Source organism: Chelonia mydas, chromosome 4 (assembly GCF_015237465.2).
Source record: "Chelonia mydas isolate rCheMyd1 chromosome 4, rCheMyd1.pri.v2, whole genome shotgun sequence".
Taxonomy (NCBI): domain Eukaryota; kingdom Metazoa; phylum Chordata; order Testudines; family Cheloniidae; genus Chelonia; species Chelonia mydas.
In genome coordinates this window covers 39,151,240-39,170,625 of record NC_057852.1, presented here as the reverse complement: position 1 = coordinate 39,170,625, position 19,386 = coordinate 39,151,240, and the positions used below count along the sequence as shown (strand labels likewise).

At 44.6% G+C, this 19,386-nt stretch overlaps 1 long non-coding RNA gene across 1 annotated transcript; it reads right to left on the bottom strand.

The window, feature by feature from the left end:
- Positions 1-531: 531 nt before the first annotated feature.
- On the bottom strand, positions 532-18,924 carry LOC122465485. Its single transcript, XR_006290382.1, has 3 exons — positions 18,814-18,924; positions 2,275-2,458; positions 532-651 (listed from the first exon to the last, which is right to left on the bottom strand). It is a non-coding gene; the product is annotated as an uncharacterized LOC122465485 (long non-coding RNA).
- Positions 18,925-19,386: the final 462 nt, after the last annotated feature.

Genomic DNA, 19,386 nt, shown 5'->3' with positions numbered 1-19,386 from the left:
AACTGTTTCTTGTTCATCTCCTGGTATTTGAGTAAAACATGATGTGAGACATGCAGAAAGGAATGTTGCTCAGTTCACAGTTTGTAGAAGAGCAGTTAATGGAGGATGATTTGGCAATAAAAGCGTGGGACAATTTTTCACTTCACTAGATGCTAATCACATCCACAACATATAGGGTCCGATTCTGACCTCATTTAAATGGCTGTAACTCCACAATTTCAACGGATTCACTCCAGACTGACATTGGTGCACAAGAGTTGAGTGTATAGTCTCAAGATATATAAAGCATTGTGTTAGAAGCCTGAAAAAACCAAACTAAGTAAGTACACTGGGAGATAGGTATTAAGGAGGTCATACATTTTGTGGATATTTACCCTTTTATTAAACAGAGTCCAAAAGAGAAGATAACCTTGCTTAAATCATTGTTTAATCTTAGGCACTCTATCAAAGGAAAAATTCTGTAGACGCTGTAGAAGATCAACTGCTTGCCAAAATGCCAAACTGAAGCAGGAGGTTCCAATTCACTAGGATTCTGGTTATTATATGCTTGACTAAGTCATTGGCCGGCAGGGAACTGAGCAGACAAGGGCAAAATAGTTTAAGTAGTACTGATGTCCACTTGCCGACAGCATTATAGTTGTCTGTCTTTGCCTGTGTGAGAATGAGAGTGAGTGGGAAATCAGTATTATATCATAACTTTGAAACTGGCATTAGCAAAAGTCAGGAGTCTTCCAAATTTTGGAAGAAATCCAAACTTTGAAAGAACAACCATAATGTTTTGATCAGAGTTAAAAACATTTCAGCGTTATGAGCAAACTCCATTCCTGAGGTGTTTGCAACTCTGAGGTTCTACTGTATTAGGATTCCAATAAAAGAACTTAGTTTGGTTTAATAGCACTTTTCTAGTGTTTCCAGCATTACTCAGTGGCATCTGAGAATAGCCAGAGCAGGAGTAAATAATGATAAATAGATGTCTGAAAAATGAAAAGAGATTTAAACATTTCGAGGCTCTGTCAAACTTCACACTACCACATCAGGGCAGCAGCATATATACACACTTTGTCCACTGCGCCAGTTGGAGGGCATCATGTTGAATGCATTTGACTGCATTTTAAAAAGCTGTTGAGAAACAGTAAATGTACAGGAAAAATGAGATGCAAGGAAGAAACCGAGATGAGCCCTGTATGAACTTAAGTTGTAAGAAATGAAACCGCAGGAGACTATCTTTATGGAAAAAACCCTGTATAATTTGATGGGGATTAAACCAACAGGGATCTATAGAGATTATTTTGGAATCCTACATAATTTCATACAAAATAGGATTATGGTGATAGATTTTTTGATAAAATTCTAGATTTTATTCTACATGATTCTATCAATGCTGTATAATTCCATAGATTTATTTAACAATTTTATATTATGATTATTTTATATGCTATCAAACTGACTCCTACTTCTCCTCTACTAATGATGCCAATCTTCACACTCCATGTGTTAAATTTTCAAACAAACACCTTCATGTTCTCTCTCATGCCACCCCCTATGTATGCTTGGAGCTTTCCATAAACATCTGTTAAGCCACCTCACTTTTCTCCTTCAAATGCCTCCTTAAAACTTTCCTTTGCTGTGATGCCTTCCAAAACCTCCACAATAGCTAGGGATCGGGTGTGCTGTGACCATTGCTTAGGTTTTCTAGTATTGTCTCACTGTTACTTTGTGCTTCTCTTTCTGGTTGTTACATCCCCTTATTGTCTCATCTTCTACTTAAAGCAAGGGCAAGGACTGTCTTCTTGTTCTGTCTTTGTACAGAGCCTCACAGAAAGGGGACTGGATCCATGATTGGGGCCCTTAGATGTTACCACTATACAAATAAATAATAAATACTATCAGTTATTTGTATATCTGTGTATTGCAGTAGTGCCTAGAGGTCCCATTGTGCGAGGCACTGTATACTGATATAAATGTACTATTCTCTATTATATAGTTCCATATGTTACATGTTGAGAGACAATACTGTTTAGCACTCCATAATGCTCTACAGACATTACAAATAGTAACTAGTCAGTCCCTACAGCACATATTCAGCCTGATGAAAGGCTCCTGGAAGACACTGAGCACTGTCAACAGTCACTGGAAATTGAGAGCACCCAGTAATTTCTAGCAAGTGATCAGCATCTTACTGGGTGCGTTGCCTTGTATGGTAGGTAAGAATTCATAAGCCCATTGTATAGATGGTGAAATAGTGGCAGGAGAGATATTAAATAATGTACTCACACTCATAGAGGATCAGTAGGCATGGAACTCATGACTTCCTGATTTTCAGGGATGTGGTGGTAAGATCACTAGGCCATGACTCACTTTAGGCATAAGGAGGAAAGGATCATATTTATTGCTTTTCTAGTCCCATGTTAGTGAAATGAACCAGCCTAGGATCTCCCACTGTCATAAAAAGAAATGGCTGAAAGGAAGATACAAAAACAGGGATTAAATTGAAAAATTGCTTTGGAAATCCCTTAGGAAAAGCCAGAGCACGGGACACTAAAAGTTATATATCTAAACAGAAAATATAATAGAAGTTTGAAATATATGTACTTTTTCATAATACACTCATCAATTCAGGCAGTAGCTTTTATGATCTGATTAAGAGTCTGCAAGCATAATCACAAATGTTGCATAGGTTAACAGAGATTCCTAAAGAGCTGCAGGCCTGTAACTTTAAAACAATAATTAAAATAATCCATCGCTTTATTAAAGTTGACTTATTGGCAAGGATGCAGAATCTGCTAATGAGGATGAGAGGCAGAGGGAGAGAAAATTAGCTGAAGAGATAAGGGAATTGTGGCCAAGGAACAGGGAGGGAGGGAGAGAAAACTGAAGGAGAGTGAAGAACGGGGCTGGTTAGTGGACAGAAAAAAAAAAAAAATGTCCAGCATGAAGTGAAATGAAACTCCTGTATGGGAGAAAAGTAATTTAGCTTTATGAACAGCTGCCTCACAGAGGGTCAGGTGTATGAGCAATTAAAATTAAACATGTTGATTTTAATATGCTTTAGTAACGGTGATTGATCTTACAGAGTTGCTGTTGACTGTACATCAAGAAACAATTTAGGATCCAGTTTAAAACAAAGTTTATAATCCTTGTTTAATAGATTTTTGTACCTCAGGCAGTAGTGCTGTAAAAATGATTAAAATGTGCCCTGTCTCCAGGTAATCAATAAAACTTCCTGCTATAAGATTGGTTCAGTTCCAGAGACTTAGCATGCTTGGCAGTGCTGTGTCTGTAGAATTCCAAATAAGTCATCTATCATTATTTCTATACACTGGATTCATTAGACATCTCATCCTTCAGCTTATTAGCACTGAAGTCAGCCAAACAATCAAATCAAAAGGTCACCTTTTAACAAATATGTAGTTAGACCAAAATATACATCAAAACCTTAACAGAAATATGTCAAAATACAGCAGTGGGGATGGATAAAAGGTTGATATGAGACATTCAAAATGTGGAATGGAATTGCCTATGAATGGAAATTTGGGGAATTCATCTTGGCATTCTACAGGAAAGCTTTTCATTACAGCAGGTTAAGAAATGGGTCAAACCACTTATTAGAAATGGGAAGAGAATTAAAAACAACAAAACAAAACCTTGTACCACTGAAATGCCGTTCTACACGGCATTTATGAAATTTGATTTCAAATCTTTAAGAGGGCAAAAGAGCCATTTAAGGAGTCTAGTGTTTGATTTTTTTAAAACAAGTTTATATAAACCATGATGAATAGATTTGGAAGCATAGGTGCATGCATGTATCTTTTATGGACCAAACCCTTCAATAAGAGTTTTGTCTAAGGACTGAAAGTGTATTCAGCCTTAGAGGGTGCGGGTGGGTTCTGAAATGGTCAGTGTGAGAAAAAGAGTTTTATAACACTTGGGTGGTGGGGACATGTGGTGGTGGGGACATCTTTGCCCATTTTCCCCTTATAAATGCTAGCCACATGAGGGTGGGGATGGTTGGATGCTTGTATGCAGGCCCGCCTCGGTCCAGGAAGAGAAAGGGAATGATTTTGTTAGAAGAACATCTAAGCAATCCATTCTCCCTGTGACCATTTCAAATGTTTATTACCATTCCCAGTCCCTTGTGTCTGTCCTCTGAGCTCCACTACAGAAGCCAAGAAAAGTGGGGGTGGGGGAAGCATCCACTCTGGTGGTTGCACAAACACAGTGCTGTGCTCCTTAGTGTTAGAGAGGTGACTGGTTTGCAATGTTAATCCAAAAGTTCAGGGAAGAAAATACATTCGCAGTATGACTGTTTCCCTGTTCCTGTCAGGGATATTTGCTGGACACAGGAGCTGGACTTTCTGGCAAAGCAAAGCAGCTAACGGCTGGGTGGATGTTTTCTATGGTTCTCCACTCCTCTTCCATGGGAACCACATCCACTGGCTTAGAATTCAGTCAATTTCCTTTCAAATTGCCTCCCAGTCTCGTGAGCATAATTTAGCAAGTTTTTGGTGTAGCAGAAATGCAAGATGGTTCTTCAGGTTTCACAGTAGGGCATATGTGCTTGGTCCACCTTCATGCCCCTCCACTCAACAATACTTACAGGGGTGACCATTCTCTTTTCCATTCCTGTAACTTGAACACTGCTATGTTCTCCAAATGATGTCTGCTTTCAGTTAGTGCATCAGCTGCAGGGGGGTCAAAACCCATCAAGGTACATGGCAATGCTCTATTGAACTTTTCCAGCAGCACCATAGCATCACAATAGTGTCCCTCGGCACAGTCCTAGCCCACCTTTTGGCTCCATACTCATCCATAATGTGTGAGCAAAGAGTATCACAGATTTCCCTGGTCTGCCAGGAAACAGGAGCAACATGCACATGGATAGGATCCAGCAGCCTGTACAGGTTTTGAAAGCTCGATCTGTGCTGTCCCCACTCATTCTGGAAGTATTCCCTTTTAGCCTCATATATGTTGTGCAAAGCATAGCACATTATGATAACACGAACTGCGGGGCTGCAGGCCTTGCCAACAAGCTTCCAGACATCCAAAGGCACATTCCATCACCACTTTGCAGCCATGAAGTCTACAGTTGAATTGCCTTTTTCTTGGGTCAGCGATGTTGGGATCTCATGAGCTACACGAGAAGCAGGTACTTGGGATCCCCCAAAATAACTGTGGGAACAGAAACACCATTCCATCCAGTATTGGACTGCATGAGTATATGTCCCTTGAGCAGTAGCAGGAGGAGAACCATATCATCATGAACTTGCTCCATGTCTTCAACACTGTTGGACAGAAGGAAAAGACGACTGGGAGCTGCCATTGCCAAATATGTGAACGTGGTGTACAGTTCCACCAACACACAGCAAGGCTGTTCCCACAGTGTCTCCTGTGACACACAGGATGCTGGGATACTGTCCCTGAAATGGTAATTCTACCATTGCATACTGAAAAGGGGGAGTGTGGATGTGGGTACATGCCTGTGCATAGCACATGTGTGGGCATGGGGTACAGGTGCTAGCAGTACATGGACAAATACCCAGGGAAGCACACAAATATACACATAACCCATATCACACTAGATGTGGGGGGACAACACAAGACAGTCATTCAGTAATCTCTGAAGGCTAAATGGGCTAATACGAAGTGATAATAAAACAAGCTGTTCTAAGTTTGCTTGCACAGTTTGCTATAAAACTAATGTAAATTAGCCAGGATCAGCCTTCTACATTTCTCATTTCTGTTACATGCAACAGAACCACAACAACTGATCAGTTTAAATTCCTGCCTGTTCGCATTTCCACTTTGTCTCCTTCTTCAAACTTTTGCATTGTCTGGAAAGGACAAAGCATAATTAGTAAAGTAAAGCATTGGACAGTATTCTGGTATACGACATGAACAGTGAATACAGATACCCAGGGCCAGATTCACCACCAGGCACTATACTCCCAGGCCTGGTCCCTCAACTCGGGGCTCACAAGTTGTTATATGAAAATGTCAGTGACATCATCACACGCAGCCTGATACTCATGAAGAGCAGAGTGTCTACACCAGGAGGCAGTCTGCTGCAGTGCCAGAAAGCCACCAGATGGGAATGCTCTCCACAGGAGCTCTGCCACAGTCCCACAAGCTCAAGAGACTTGAGCTGGCATTGCCATTCCTGTTTACAGATGGGACGGGAGAAGGGGGAGGGTCCCCCACCTGCTGCTTCCACTCCAGTTTTGGGTGGGAGACAGATATAAGGTGGATGGGATTAACTGTTTATTCTTAACTCACTCCATTCTTGTTCTTCAGCATATTTATGAAGCACTTTCAATCAAAATGAATGCATCTCTATAGTTAAGAAAACCACCAAGAACTAATGGCAGATGGCAAGCTCACACAGGCATTTATCAGAAAATGTTATTTGGCAACATATGTCTGTTGCACCTATGGTTGTCAAATACACACGCATCCCACATTGGGTAAACATTGTGTGCAGACAGAACAAATGATGTGTCTGGATGTATTTTTCACAAGCTTTAACAATTCTATAAGCATACTTTGTTTGTCTTCTCCCTTAACATCTGGGACACAGTATGGGACACAAGATGGGGCTTACCATATTTCCCCCTCTCTGGTCCCCATCAGAACTAGTAAGGGCTACTCTGCTGTATAACTTCAGAGATTATAGCTGTTTGCAATTTGATGAAACACAAAGTGTGATTTGCAATCTTTACTCTTCTCCTGTTATTTGAAGCTTTGGCAGTATGCCCCTGGTCTTTGAATCACTAATGTACATGGAGTTCTAGAACAAGTTAGATTTTAAGTACTTATATGATTAATTTCAGTTTGGGGAAAAACTAAAAAAAGTAAACTTATGAAACTCTGGCAGATATCCCCAGAATGAGACATTTCAGTGGGAGCTCTGATCATAGATTTGGAAAAAAGAGTAGCTGCGTCCACCATATTAATAGAAATCTACTATAAAATTGTGTCAATGGCACAACATATCACCCAGATTCGGAATGGTGGAAATGCTCTCCATTTACTTAGGTATTCTGGCAGAAAATTATATAATCAATGGGGAACAGAACAAGCCATGAGCTTCTATGAGACCCACTAGTTTTCCTGCTAAGTGTGCCACTGAGAAGAGGCTTAAGAGCTGCCCATAGCTTTTGGTAGAGGGTCTGTGAAACGATGTTTCTGTGTATCCCAATGTCAACAACTGATAATTTTGGGGGAGGAGGGTAGTGTGGTAAAGGGGGTAAGCAAAACAGAATCTTGAAAGGTATTCTCATTCACTTGGAGAGGGTAATTTTGTAAAGTGGGTGATAGAAAGATGGCATTGCTAGAAGACGGGTAAAGCTGTGATGTGTGGGCCATGTGTATGGTAGTTGCAGTAAGGGTGTTTGCCTGTGTGTAAGAAGAAGAGGGAATTTACTGCTAGTAAGTTAACATTTCATTGCTTTGGTTTTGTGTCAGGTATATAGGCATGTGATGCGTGCAGCAACCTGAACTGTTTCACAATGAGGCTGTGTATTTGTAAATATGTCTGTAAAACACTTTGTGGGCCTGCTCCTGCTCTCACTGCCTTCAATGGGAGCAGGAGCAAGCTGTATGATCCTTCAGAATGAATGGAGTTATATAATTGTGGCTTATGGTTATTATAGTTGTCCGAATATCAGAGATCACGAGTGGGTCCTCCTTGGACAGCTGTGCCAGACATGGTACATTTTAGACCAATGACATTATCATGCACATTTGGACTTGTTTACCCTGTGCCAAATTCTTCTGCATGTCTGAATATCTGAAAAAAACCTTACTTGTTAGTGAGGCTGATGACAGGTGTAATATTGACTAACACAATGCAAACTTTATCAGTCTAATTGAAAATGGATTGTTCAGACTCATTTCAAATTAATCTCCAATCCTCCAACACTCTCACAAGGGAGTAGTTTTACCCATGTGAGTAGTGCCACTGAAGTAAGTGAAGACTATTCCTGGGAGTAAATTTAAGTACATGCATAAATGTCTACAGGCTCAGGGATTAACTATGCTAAATTGTATTTTTGTGGCAGCAAAGAAACATGAAATAATACCAAGTCTCCATCCTTGGGGTTCAGGAGAAATAGATACTGGACAGCAATGAAGAAATTAATTTCTGTGATTTAAGGACTCAATCCTGAAAATTGCTGAGCACTTTGGACCCAGTGCAGTGAAGTACCTAAGCATGTCCTTAACTTCAAGCACATGAGTAGTTCCATTGAAGTCACTGAAACTACTGGTGTGTTTAAAGTTAGACATGCATTCAAGTGCTTTGCAGGATCAAGGTCTTAGTAAATAATGTAATAATATAACAACAAACAACAACCACCACCACCAGAATGTGAAAAATGTGTCAAAACTTGATATGTTCTTTCAGAGGACTATTGAGTTATTTGGAACCTAACCTCTGTGAACCAGTGGAATTACACACTTTCTGCAGGGAAGCATAAGAGGTAAAAGCTTTAATATTAAATAGCCTATTTCAGGGATGAAGAGGAAATGAAAGAAAGTTATTCAGATCCAGTTAAAGACAACCACGCAGCATGAATTTTAATGCTCTCAAGGCTCAGAAAGTAGAACACAAAAATAAATGGTCTCACCTTCTATTCTCAGAGGACGTATATCTAATGCATGCGTCAACTTTTGTGTTTTTCTAATTATTATTACTGTTATTTTACAGAGGCATCCACTGTGTGTGTAGTGCTTTCCAAACACTCAAGAAGGATGAGTCCTGATCCAACAAGCTCACAAGCTAAGTACAGATAAGTAGACAGAGGTTAGGGGAAAGAATTGAAACAACCATAGGCAAATTATATGCAAGTAAATATGACTCACTTTAAGCATCGTGGTAGAAATTAGACTGTTGAAAGGTACTTAAATGTACACAGGAAAGGGCCTTTTCTGGTGAAGTCAGAGATGTTACATCATGCATAGGAAGCAATGTGGAAGAAGGCACAGGGATTACTGTGAGAAACTGACAAATGGGCAGATAAAGCTGGGAGCCCTGGCAGAGCAGAGGGGATGGGGGCAACATGAAGTTTAACAAGGGAGGTTACGTAGAGTGGGGCAGAGTTATATAGATCTTTGAAGATAAAAGCTTAAATGTGATAGAGGTAGAGTGAGCAGAGGGATTCAAATCAGGAATCCTATAGACAAAGTAGATGAATTTAGAGGCATCAACTTTTATGCACTGACAGGGATATTGTGTGTATTTGGGAATCCAGACAGAAGGATGTTGCAGTAGTCAAGGCAGGATTTAAAAAGTGGCAATTTCAAGACTCCCTGACTTCTTAATTCTTCTACTGAGAAATGTTAAGCTATGGTCAGTATTCATCTTCATTGTCCATAAGGTTGGATAAGGTATTCAAGGGAAGTGAAAATCCCGGCTTACATCTTTTAACATTCATTCAGACATGCACACATGCCTCCCCTCCCCCTCATTCAAATTACACACACTGCACTCTTGTAAGGCTGAGAGTGTGCCATTGGTTTGGATGCTTGAGGAGTGGGGTCACCTGCAGCTTGCTCAGCCCCACCTCCTCCCAGTTTCTTCAGCCACTGCTGTTGCCAGGACTGTATGGGGAGGCAGGATGCACTCTCCATCTGTACCATTCTCAGCTGCCTCTCCTGCTATGCAGGCACAGCCAATGAGCCTGAGGAATGGGCAGTGAGCATGGACAGCTAGTCAGGTGCCAGCAGATTCTAGACAGTTATTGCCCTATAATTAATTTGCCCCTCAACATATGCCATCCCTTAAAATTGTGATTCTGTATCTACCCTTGGATCCATTCTGTTAAGCTTTGAGCTGCACTGAGATGCCTGCCTATGTATGTCTCTCTTAATCCACCTTATTATTTTTTAAACTGATCCAATGTTGAAAAAGGAAAAATGCTTAAAGTTTACATTGTACTATCCAAAGTTGAATTATATCTATATATTTATAGAGTCAATATCTTATATAAACAGTATTGATTGCTTATTCAGGCCTCTGCCTTTTTAAAGAAACACCCTTAATTGTCATGTAAAAGTGAGAGCAGAATGTCTATAGAGATAGAAATATGGAATATGAAATATGTCTGAGGGCACAGTTTAGAAATTAAGGAAGTGAAGTATATTCAACTAGTCATACAGCAATGCAGTGTGAGTGTGAGTGAGAATCCAGAAAGAAAACTGATCACTCAGTACAGTTTGCAAAGGATTGGGGTAGAGGGCAAAAAAGGTAGTTGTAAACTATGTCTGCTCTTGGACCCTAGTGTAGAGCAACCTCACTGCTGCTATACATTACACTGGTTTGCAACCTCAGTCCCCCTGGTACATCCCTCACACAAAAGAGTGGAGTGTAGCATTCATGCAAGGTTCATGCACTTGGCAACATTCAGGGCACACCTGGAGTGTTGTGTAGGAGCAGTGCACACACGGCTCCTCTCAAGGGCATGAACCTTGGAATCTCGCCCAGATGACATGAACCGTGGGGAAGCCTCCCAGGACTGGGCTCAAGGCCCGAGAGCAAGGAATGCCGTAGGTAGAAATTGGTAAATAAGAATATTATACAAAGCCCGTGTATTCCTTTTATCTGTTGGAGTATGTAATGCGCGGGGGGAGAGAGAGAAATAAAGGAGAGGGTGGAAAAGCTGACAGGCAGACCAGCCCGTCGGCAGACCAGCCTGCTTGCTTGCTTAAAGCTTGTCCTGTCTTGTATTTGAACCGCATCAACGGAGTGTCCAGAAGGGGGTGGTGTAGAGCCAGCTATGACAGCTCTACACCATCTGAGGATTCCTCAGCTCAGGGCAGCTTCGTAGCTCCTTTGTACCACTGGCTCTTAATCTGGGCTATGATATAAAATCTCTCTCAGTCCATGCACAAAGAACATGGATGCGGGGGTGGGGTGGGAGGGGGGGAAGAGTATAATTTAACACCTCTTGTTCTTTTCCATAAAGACTATGCTAGATAGGAACAAAAAACTCTCCTTTTCAGTTGTGTATAGAGGCATGGATCTAGTTATAAAGAGAATCCACATCTCTTTGAATTACAACTCCCTTTGCTTTTGCATCACCCCAAATGTCCCTCTTCCTCATCTTTTACATCTGAGATTCTATGTAGAATAGTGCTCTTGCTTCCACTATTTTCCTGTCTATTTTTTCCTCCTCTGAAAATTGTAGGGCTCTTTCATTGCATAAAGAGTAGTTTATGACATTGAGATGAAGTATTTTTTAGATGTGAACGTCCAAAAAACAGATTATCTCCCTCTACACCTCTTGGCAGCTCAAGGATACTGATGTTATTTGGTCTAATTTGATTTTCCGTTAGTTCTATGTTCAGCAGAGAGCAAATTATTCTTTTTATTGAAAATACTGCAAAGCTTAGATATATTATACTATTTATTGTAGCCACAAGTTTTGTTTTTGAAGGTTGCATATTCCAGTCTGCTAGGTTTGGTTTTCTAGTGTTCTCCAATTTGTCAGATTTTATGTCTGGAGTCACATGTAAAAAAAGAGTCAGACTTCTTGTTAAAGACTTCTTGTAATAATAAAATATACCCTGCTGAGACATGCTAGCAGAACAGAGATTATTCCAAGATCTTGAACATCTAAGATGTAGAGAAGGTATTTCAGTATTTATCTATTCATCCAGTTTTCACCCTTAATTACTGTCAGATATGTATATAATTACTACTACTCTAAATCAGAGCACAAAGAAAAAAATAAAAAAAAAAAAAAAAAGGGAGAAGATTGCCTTCCTGACATGAAAACAAACATTTTTCCTGGCTGTTCAGTCCTAGCCAAACAGTTTTATTGATATCAAACACTCATTATGGGACACATTGAAGTTTTTAAGTTCACTGTAAATTCCAGGATTCTTTAGAAAATTTTCATTAGAGGCATCTTTCTTAAATCTATTTATTCTGATAAAATGAGACTGCAGCCATTTATGTTCTAGTTAATTTAAAAGTTTAAGACCTAACAAAATAATACATTGTTCAATGTGAATTACAGGAATCCCTCCACTCCTCAGAAAGCTCAACTCATCTCAGAACCTCAGAACCATCTTCAACCTCAGAAAAATTAAATGAAAGACTGAAAGAAAAGTTGGACTTTTCACCATGCCCCAGAATTCAGACTTGGCTTTGGTTTATCAACAAGGTGAGCATACTCCGGAATCGAGGGACCATTTCTAAGAATACCTTATCTCTAATATTTCTAGATCAATTCTGGGGACTGTCTGGAGATACATCCTAACTGATCTCAATCACTAAAATAGTGCAGAGAGAGAGGGGCCACCTCCAGGACCTATAGATCAAAAGTCTTCACCTTGAATTGCACCCAAGAGTAAGTTAAAAGTTGTTATAGTCTGGGGAGAATAAATAAAATACACTATACATGGCTGGCACTGTTAAGTGAGCAGCACAAGCTGAAGTCCATGAGTTGTCTTCAGGGCAGAGTGCATATAATATTTAATCTGAAAGTCCCAGACATGAATAACTGTGAGGATGGCTGCATCAAGGAAGAAGAGCTGCAACTTCCTCAGCAGACACAGATGATAGTTAAAAACAAAACACCTATTGGCCACTGCTGCTACCTGGGACTGCAGGTATAATCAAGGATCCAAAAGTCCTTTAAAATGTGATCCTCAGTGACAAAAGGCAACCCCTCAAAAGAGGGAGCAGAAACCACCTCTCTCATCATTATCGCTCTCGTGTCTGGTCTGCGCTTCATCTAAATTTTTGACATGACATGAGGATAAGCTGTGCAGGATAGATCTATATATTCCTTGACACTGATTCTATGATTAGTAGCATCTCTTGAAAGTTTATCCTCTAGAATATCTAGATAATACTTTAATAGCAGACATTTAGATAGAAGGATTCATATTTTGATGTAATTATGCCATAGTTGTTTAAAGGAATAGATACTTAAGGGATTTCCCTTCAAAGAAACCTTAGTAGGATGTCTCATCTTCAGGACACCCATGCTATGCACATCTGTCCTCTCTTCATCCCTCTAAACTCCAACTCTTTCTTATTCCTTAGTTCTTCTCATGGTGGTAAACTAATATTCTGCGGCCATACCTTTCCTTGCAAGATAATTCTAAAGTTAATCCAAAATTTAAAGTTAATTAAAATTTTGGCAACCCTGTCTCTCAGACCTTTAGGCAGGGACTGTGCAAAAATAGTTCTGGGTCAGGGCAGGGCAGCAAACAAACAGTCAGAAGCTCAGGCCCTCAGGCAGGGACTGAGCAAATAGTTCAACAGCAAACCCCAGGCTCCTGGCTTTGAGCAACCACGGAGAGGGGGAGACGGCCACCCACGAGTTCGGTGGCAGGGGGGACGCAGGCCCACCCACTCCACTACATCCTACCCCGGGGCCCTAGCAGCAGTAGAAGACCTGCTGCTGAGTCAGTGGGGATCCTGGCCGCAACACACTGACATTGGCTCTGGCAGTGCTGCAGCCAGATGAGGGTCAGCTGCCCCCGGAGTACTTTTGTACTCCCCTCCTAGGGTACGGGGTCAGGGTGGTGTCCTCAGAGGGTTCCAGCACCATGGCTTCCTCTGGGTAGCTGGCGAGGGGTATGCTGGGCAGCTCCTCCGTGCACTGGTTGGCATTAGGCATTGGCCGGTCTGGCCAGTCCTTGGCTTCACTGTGGATTGCCAGCGTCTCCCAAGCCGAAGCCAGGCCACAGGCGTCTGGCCTCTCCGGCGGCTGCGGCCCAAGTGAGCTCCGGGGTTGGGCTTTTATACTTCCTGTCCTGTGCCTTGACCTCTGGGGAGCGGGTGCAGGATCCACTGGCTCCGCCCACTTTGGTGTCTGGGCAGGTTCTTCCCTCTGCAGGGTGGTGGGGCACCACACTACCTCACTACCCCTCCCCAAGTCTGGCTCCCGCTCATCAGGGCCAGACCCTTCCAAATCTCCCAGGTGGGACAAGAAGTCTGCATTCACGTGGTCCTTACCTGCCCTATGGCGGACAGTAAAAGCATAGGGCTGCAGTGTCAGGTACCAGCATGTTAGTCTCATATTATTTTTCATTTTGGCCAACCATTGAAGTGCGGCGTGGTCAGTGACCAGCATGAACAGGGCCCCAAGGAGGTAGTAACGCAATGTGTCACAGGCCCATTTCACTGCCAGGGCCTCCTTCTCTATCACCGTGTAGTTCCTCTCTTGTGGAAACAATTTTCGACTGAGGTATAAGACCAGGTTTCTTCTCCATCCACCTCCTGGGACAGGATGGCCCCAAGTCCTACCTCCGAGGTGTCCATCTGGAGGATGAACTGCCAGTTAAAGTTGGGGCTGTATAGGGTGAGCTCATGTCTTTGAGTGCCTGGAAGGCATCCTCGCACTCCGGGGTGCACACTATACGTCGGGGGCTGTCTTTGGTCAAAAGTCAGGTTAAAGGGGCTGTGATAGATGCGAAACTGGGAATAAACCACCAGTAGTAGCCTGCAAGTCCCAGGAACTGGCGCACTTGGTGCTTCGTGGTGGGTAGTGGGCAGGCCGCCAGGGCCTCAACCTTTCCCACAAGGGGTCTCACCTGTCCCCTCCTGATAGTGTATCCCAGGTAGGTGGTCTCTTGCCATCCAATGCGGCATTTTTTGGATTGGCAGTTAATCCTGCTGCCCGCAGGGACCTCAGGACCGCAGCTACCCATTCCAGGTGGTTCTCCCACTGGCAGCTGTAAATGACGACATCATCCAGGTACGCGGCACTCACTTTATGATGTTTCAATGACCCCCAAGGCTAGCATAGCTTGGACTTCCTCCTCAACAACTTGCAGCATGCGGTTTGGCAAGGGCCTGTTTGACTCCTGGATCACCACTCCAGGCTCCGTCCGAATGGTATGGTGAATGAGGGTCGTGTGGCCCAGCTGCGCGGTGAAAGTTCTGGGGAATGCCTGCAGGAGGCACTGGGTCTGCTTACGTTGCTCCTTGGTCAGGGTTTCTCTGAGTTGGGGCACCATGGAGTCCTTGGTCAGGGGTACTTGGGGGCCCAATTCGGGCTCCGGGGGGCATGGGTTAATTAAAAGGCCCTCTTTTCTGGCCAGGCCTTCAGGAGGTTAATATGGTATCGTTGAGTTTTCTTGCAACAGTCAGGCTGGTTAATCTCATAGGTGACCGGTCCAACCTTTCGGACCGCCTCATATGGCCCCTGACAACGGGCCAGTAGTTTTGATTCGCTAGGGGGGCAGTATGAGCAGAACCCGATTGCTGGGTTTGAAATCGCGGACCCGGGTCTCCCGGTTGTATGTTTCAGCCTGAGCTTCCTGAGCCACCTTCAAGTTCTCCCGAGCTAGAGCTCCTCTCTGAGTGAGGCATTCCTGAAGCTGGAAGACATACTTCAGAAGGCCCTGGGTTGGTGACGGGGCTTGCTCCCATGTCTCCTTCATGAGGTCCAGTAGCCCCCTTGGGCGACGTCCATACAATAGCTCAAAAGGGGAAAATTTTGTGGAAGATTGGGGTACCTCACGGACGGCCAGAAGCAAAGGTGGGAGCAGCTGATCCCATCGGCATAGGTCCTCTGGGGGAAATTTGCACAGCACTTCTTTGAGGATATGGTTGAACCTCAAAGAAGTGCTGTGCAGGTGGTAGATGGAGGTGCATAGCTGCTTGATCCCCAGGAGGTTGCAGTCTGTAGGTGAAGTTGGTGCCCTGGTCAGTAAGGAGTTCCCGGGGTAAGCCCACCCGGGCAAAGACCTTCATGAGCTCATCAGTGATGGTTCTGGTGGTGATGCTCCGTAGCGGGGCAGCTTCGGGGAAAACAGGTGGCATAATCCACGCTGACCAACACATACTGAAACCCAGCCATACTTTTCGGGAGGGGGCCCACCAAGTCCGTGGCCGCTTGCTCAAATAGTGTTTCTACAATGGACATGGGAATCACTGGGGCCTTGGGCGTCTGTGCGGGAGCAGCCAGCTGACATTCTGTACAGGAACTACAGTAGTTACTCACCTCCTGGTGCACACAGGCCAAAAGAACAGTGTCAAAATTCGGGTGACGGTCTTTTCATGGCCCAAGTGCCCTGCAGCTGGGATGTCATGGTTGAGTTTCATTACTGCTAGTCAGTGACATCGAGGCACAAGCAGTTGGGTCTGGACCTCTCTGGTGTGGGGATCTCGTTCCACCTGAGACGGTCATGACGTAACTCGAAAAGGGGCCACACCTTTGCCCGGCACGGATCGATCAGGGTCCCATCAATGACCGCCAGCTGCTCATATGCTCGACTAAGGGTAGGGTCCTCCCTTTGGTCCCAGCAGAAGTCTGTGCTAACCCTAGGTTTGTTGGCGGAGGGTCCTCGGGCTCTCCTCTCTGTCCATTGGGGTCCCTTTCCTCCCCCTCCTCTCCATGGGTGCCAAAGCAGCCTCCTTCTAGTGCTGGGGTGATCTCGGGGCCTTCGTCGGCATTTGAATGAAGGACCCCTGAGAACTCTGGCCAATCACATCCCAGGATCACAGGACAGGCTAGTCACCAGGCCAACCACCAGCAGCCGTGTGACCCCATCCACTGTTAGCCGGACTTGGGCACTAGTGTAGGGCCGTACATCACCCTGGATACACTGCAACCGGATGGTCTCCAGGTGGGGGTTTGCCGGGAGGCCTAAACTTTGGTGGATTAGGGTCTGGCTGCAGCCTGAGTCAATCAGGGCCAGGGTCGGGAAATCCCTAACAACTACTGGCACTGTAATCTTGGTGGTCTATGGCCGTTGGGCGTGGTTTTCCCTCACGCAAACGTGACCGAAACTGCAGTTCCTCTCGGTGCAATCCCGTTGCAAGCGTCCATATTTCCTACAGGCGAAACAGGGCCCGAGCTCCGGTTGTCCGGGCTGAGCGGATGCTCCCCCAGGGCCCTTTGGGGGGCTTCAGCTGTTTTTTCCGACCCCTGTCTCAGGGTCACGAGGGGCTTGTTGAACCAGCCCCTTGGGATGTCTATACTGGGGCTCCTGGCCCTGCAAAGGGTTTTGCAGCTTGATCCGACCACTCCCCTTCATCTCTAGGTTAGGGTGCTTGGTCCTGGTGGGTGGGCTCAAATAGCCGGTCCCACTGGGGCTTCAGCTGCAAGGAAATCTTCCATTAGAGCGATGGCGGCTGCTAGCATCGCAGGCCGATGGCGGAGGACCCAGGCCCCTCCTCGTGGCGGGAGGATGTGGACGAACTGTTCCAGGATGATTTGCTCAGTGAGCTCACCTGGGGTTTGCCTTTCGGGCTGTAGCCACCGCTTGCACAGCTCCTTCAGCCCCTGGGCCATCAACTGGGGTTGGGCGCCCATGGGGTAGGTCAGACTCCTGAACCGCTGCTGGAAGGTTTCTGGGTTGACATCTAAGGCATCTAGAATCACTGCCTTTACCTGGGTATATCCTCCATGGATAGCCCCTGGTACACACTTTGGGCAGTCCCGGTCAGATACGGGGCCAGGAGGGTGGCTCACTGGTCGGGTGCCCACCCTGCAACCTGCGCCACCCTTTCAAAAGTCACCAAAAAGGCTTCGGGGTCATCCTCTGGACCCATTTTGGTTAGCCGAACAGGCGCAGTGGGGCGGGGTGACCCGGCCACGTCTCCCGGCTGGGGCTCTGGGGGGCACGGCAGTGCCGTCGTTAGCTGCTGTATGCATTGTCGCTGGAACTCCTGGTTCTGAACACCCAGGTCTCGAATCAGCTGGTGCTACTGGGTCCCCAGCTGCTGGATGAGCTGCTGTTGCTGCTGGAGCTGGGCTGCCTGCTGGAGATCCTGGCTCTCCGCCAGGAGCTTAAAAAGTTTGGACATATCCATGACTCCTTTGGAGGAACATTCCCCCCCCAGACCCCTTCTCACAGTGGTCAAGGGCTCGTGCCTGCATTCTCCACCAACTGTAAGGGGACTCGGCCCTCTGTGGTGTGGTGGGGCACCACACCGCCTTGCTACACACTCTTGGCTGGGTTGGGGAATACCCAGTCTATGTCCCAGACCTTCAGGCAGGAACTGTGCAAAGTAGTTCTAGGTAAGCGCAGGCCCTGGGTCAGAGCAGGGCAGCAAACAAATTTCTCATAGAGGCAATTCATCTTATGACACATCTGCTGCTGCAGATCCTTATTCAGCCTATTTAAAAAAAAAAAAAAAAAAAGAGTAAATCTTGGGTTACATCCCTTTTCCTTTTCTGTACTTTTGTTCCCTGTGAGCAATTTTGGCCAGGCACCTGAATTCTTACATACCTATGAAGCACATAGCACATTTTTGGCTAATGTAAAAATCTTAGACATCATCCAGAATTCAAGTGAGTTGTAATACTGGCCAACCTAAGATTCTAAAAATATGTGAGTGAAGTGAACATGTTATTAACACCCTGAAAAGCACCCAGCAGACTTTCGGCTTGCTCCTGCTCCCATGGAAGCTGATGGCATGACTCCCATTGACTTTTCATGGGAGATGGATCCAACTCTTTATGAACAAATAATATGTCCTGAAGCACTGAATTGGCATTCCCAGGCACTGCTTCATTGTGACAGATAGTGGATCTGGTAGGCTCAAGTTAAAGAGCTAGGACAGTAACATTATAACAACTTCAAGATCATATCAATATCTCCATAGTAGATACATTTTAATCTTAACTTTGCTTATATGCAGGTGTAAAGGTGTCGGAGGTCCCTGCACAGCCCCTTGCCGCCCAGCAGGGGTACTGTGGGTGTGTCCTGCATTGATTCCCCCTGCTTGGGAGCAACAAGTTCACTTTAGCAGCCCAGGGCAAGGAGAAGCAAACACACGCTAACAAAACAACATGTTCTTTAACACATAATAGGAGAATTCAAATGAAGAGCTCATAAGGTCCTCACCTCAGAACCTTAGTTCAGCTCCCAAACTTAAAATCCCCAAATAAAACCTCTGGTTAGGCTCGTCTCCTAGAGCCTGACAGAAAACCTCCAACATTACAGCCTACATACCTGTTACTTCCCTTGCCTTTAGCTTCCTCTTTGAGTTTATATATCCCAGCTGTAGGGTGAGGCAGGGTCTCTTTGATTACACCCCAGGCAGTCCCAGCTGTAGGCTCCAGCCTGTCTGTTAAAGAGGTAGTATACTCCTTTGGAGCAGGTGAAGCAAAAAATTGGTTGGGTAACGTCTCCCTGTCCCAACTCATCCACTTGGCAAGAAGACAGCTTTTTTGAAAAGATCCCTCTTTTTTTAAAATGACACTGAGAAGCTTGTCAGCACTGCAAGTTTGTGGGAAGTCGGTTCCTCTTTTCTTTCTCAGAGCTTGGGTGAAATGGACATTTAAAGTTTCTGTAAATGCTTTCTCTGAACTGGTGAGTACTGCCACTGTACTGTAAGTTGGAAGATTTTACTGTTTCTTCACCAGACACACTGCAAAACTTTGATGAAGTGATATTCTACTAGTGATTATTGGCAGA